The sequence below is a fragment of the Cebus imitator genome, unplaced genomic scaffold (assembly GCF_001604975.1).
Source record: "Cebus imitator isolate Cc_AM_T3 unplaced genomic scaffold, Cebus_imitator-1.0 Scaffold165, whole genome shotgun sequence".
Classification (NCBI taxonomy): Eukaryota; Metazoa; Chordata; class Mammalia; order Primates; family Cebidae; genus Cebus; species Cebus imitator.
This window is the reverse complement of record NW_016107480.1, coordinates 4,185,581-4,188,647: the sequence shown is the minus strand read 5'-3', so window position 1 is coordinate 4,188,647 and position 3,067 is coordinate 4,185,581. Positions and strand designations below refer to the sequence as shown.

The 3,067-nt window shown below is 38.8% G+C and overlaps 1 long non-coding RNA gene across 1 annotated transcript in view; it reads right to left on the bottom strand.

Moving 5' to 3' along the window:
- Window positions 1-1,312: 1,312 nt before the first annotated feature.
- Window positions 1,313-3,067, bottom strand: part of LOC108314952 — a 63,784-nt gene continuing 62,029 nt past the window's right edge. Inside the window, exon 5 of the long non-coding RNA XR_001829749.2 lies at window positions 1,313-1,429. This is a non-coding gene — a long non-coding RNA (uncharacterized LOC108314952). The remainder of the gene's footprint in view (window positions 1,430-3,067) is intronic.

Genomic DNA, 3,067 nt, shown 5'->3' with positions numbered 1-3,067 from the left:
CACTTTTCCATCAGGGAAAAGAAGGAAAAAGAAGCTACTGGCTAGCCTGACCCTGCTCTCGTAGTTCCACACATTTCACTACTGTGATCCCGAAAATGTTGAGATGATATTGGTTCCACCAAAGGTAGAGTGTATTGGTGGAAATACCAGGTAAAAACAACTATCCAACATTCTTGTCTCACCCTACTCCACAGACAAAACCATGGCTTCCCATAGGCCCTCTGAAGCAGAATGACACAGGGCAAATATTTTCTTTATTAAAAGAAAATTGTTCAAAACCTTGCTGCCAAGAAGTGAGCCACAGCTTTTAGCTAAAAGTAAGAAAACACACACACTGAAGTAGGCTTTTTGGTAAAGCTACAAAGAGATTTTCAGGCAATGAAATGCTAAAGATCTATCAACAAAGGATGCTGGACATTTTCCTGAACACAAAGTTGTGGATATTTTTGGATACTGGAAATCATGTGATTGCCTAGGAACACAGAAGAATGCCATACAAACGCCCCGGGCCCACTGGAAGAGAAAACTCTGTGAAGTCTTCAACTGTGAGATTTTAAGATACTTTTACAGAATGTACCCAATTATGTCATTCTCAACCTTAAGCCTACATGAACATATATCAGAGCCAACATCTTTACATCACGCACACATGTTTAACATCTCACTAGCGCCTGTGAGCAGAAAAATAAAGTCTTTGTGTTAACAAAAGGATCACACAACTTCCTTCAGATGGGACCCACTTCTGTGTAGCCAGACCCTTCAACTCTGAAGCTTTTAATAAGCCACTTGCCCATGAATTAACAGAGATTCTCCAATTCCATCACTAAAAAAGAACGTGATTTCAGCATCACAAGAGTAAATAAAATAGTAATCCTAGTGCTATAAATTATGCATTTTTCATCTCAAAGGACAATAAATAAAGCATCTTTCATTTCTATGAATCCTGAAGCAGTTAACAATTTATACACTAGCATGTGGGAATCAATTGATTCATCACTGAAAGCCATCCTGCTCTGGGATGCTGTGGTATTTTGTTAATAGCACACACAAGTCTTATTGAAAGATGAGAAGCAAGGAAAGGTTACTCCAATGCTTTACGTTTGAGAGATTTGAGTAGAGGTGATAGGACTCTAATTGCAATTCACTCATAGTAAGAGTTCTCTCTCATTTGAGCTCAAGACTTCCCAGATACAAAGGTATAATTCTTCAAAGGTCATTGTTAGCATACCCATTTCTTCTCATCTGGATTATTACAATACACTTTTTTGAAGCAAACATTTACTCACATCATTCAACTATTGAAATACCTTGTCACTCTCCTTTGCTTAGTGTGAAACTTCTTAGTATGTCATGAAGGGTTCTCTACCTTCTAGCTGTTGATTTTGAAAGATCCTCCACCATTCAATAACCCTGAATAAGTTATTCTCAACTGGTGGGAGAGAAGGATCCAGGGTAAAGATAAGGTGACCATATACCTCGTCATTCAAACTGAGACACATATGACAGTGCAAGGAACACACGGCAGTAATATTTACATCAGAACAACAAGAGTAAACTGGGAATGTCCAAGGCACACTGGACTATGGGTTTACCCCTGTTAAGGGAACCATCTCAACTCATCAGAGTTTCTAAAAGGTCTGTGTAAGAGGTCATAAGCAGTTTGATAAAACATGTTTAATATTCCTGGTGCCTTTGCAATAGAATTCACAGCTGAATAATATATTTATGGCTGGCTTGGCTTCTCTAGAAGACTGAATGAGAAAGCATTATAGGAGTTTTGAGTTTTAAAAGGCTGGATAACACTGTTCTAGAATCAGCATGGCAAAATTCTTTCTGGAAACCCACCAAGCTCTGTGAGCTACATGTACAGCCATGTGGTCCCACTTCAGGGCTCCTGAAGAGAGTTGGCATGATCAGAAAGAGGAGCTCTTCTCCCAAGCCCTTGTCTCTGGCACTGAATGAAATTCTGGATGGGTGCCAAAGGTGTGACAAAGGTTGTGTTTTCCTCATTCACACATTAGAGATGTAACATCATTGGTGATGACTAGTACCAAGGGCCGTAGTTTCACATTCCATGCCAAATATGGCATCTCCTTAACAAACTAGGCGTCTCTCCCTATATTTTAGACCCTGGAGTTAGTTATGATCAAATAGGAAACATTTCATCTACTGAACTATTAACATCACTCTATAAGTATTTACAGTTTTCTTTAAAAAACATATTTTCAAATACATATTCAACACTGAGACTCTATAGTACCACAATGCAGCAGAAGACTGACTTGGCTTCTGAAAAGTACCTTAAAGTTCCTTTCCCCAGCCTTGAGCTCTGTTTGTGTAAGAGTTAGGTTTTCTGCTTGTTTGGTTTTAACTTAAAAAAAATGTGAGACTCCCACACAATAATGGTGGGAGACTTCAACATCAATGTTAGACAGATCAATGAGACAGAAGATTAACAACGATATCCAGCACTTGAACTCAGATCTGGAACAAGTAAACAAACATTTATAGAACTCTCCACTTTAAATGCACAAAATACACACTCTTATCAGTACCACATCACACCTACTTACAGGTTTAAATGAAATATTGGTTGGCTGCTTGTTTGTTATTTTCTTCCCTCATTGTTTTTCATGTCTCCATTATTAAACACAATTATAGGCATACCCGTTTTTAGACTGCATTCTAGCCCGGGCAATAAAGCAACACCCCCGTTCTCTCTCCCTCTTCCTCTTTCTTCCTCTCCTTCATTCTTTTTTATTATTATTCTTTTTTTCTTTCTTTCTTTTTTTTCTTTTTCTTTTTTTTTAAATAAAAAATTAAATTAGATTAAATTAAATTAAAAATGTGGCCGGGCACAGTGGCTCATGCCTGTAATCCCAGCACTTTGTGAGGCCAAGGTAGGCAGATCGCCTGAGGTCAGGAGTTTGAGACCAGCCTGGCTAACATGGTGAAACCCCATTTCTCCTAATAATACAAAAAAATTAGCCGGGTATGGTGGTGTGCACCTGTAATCCTACCTACTCCATAGGCTGAGGCAAGAGAATCACTTGAACCCGGGAGGCAG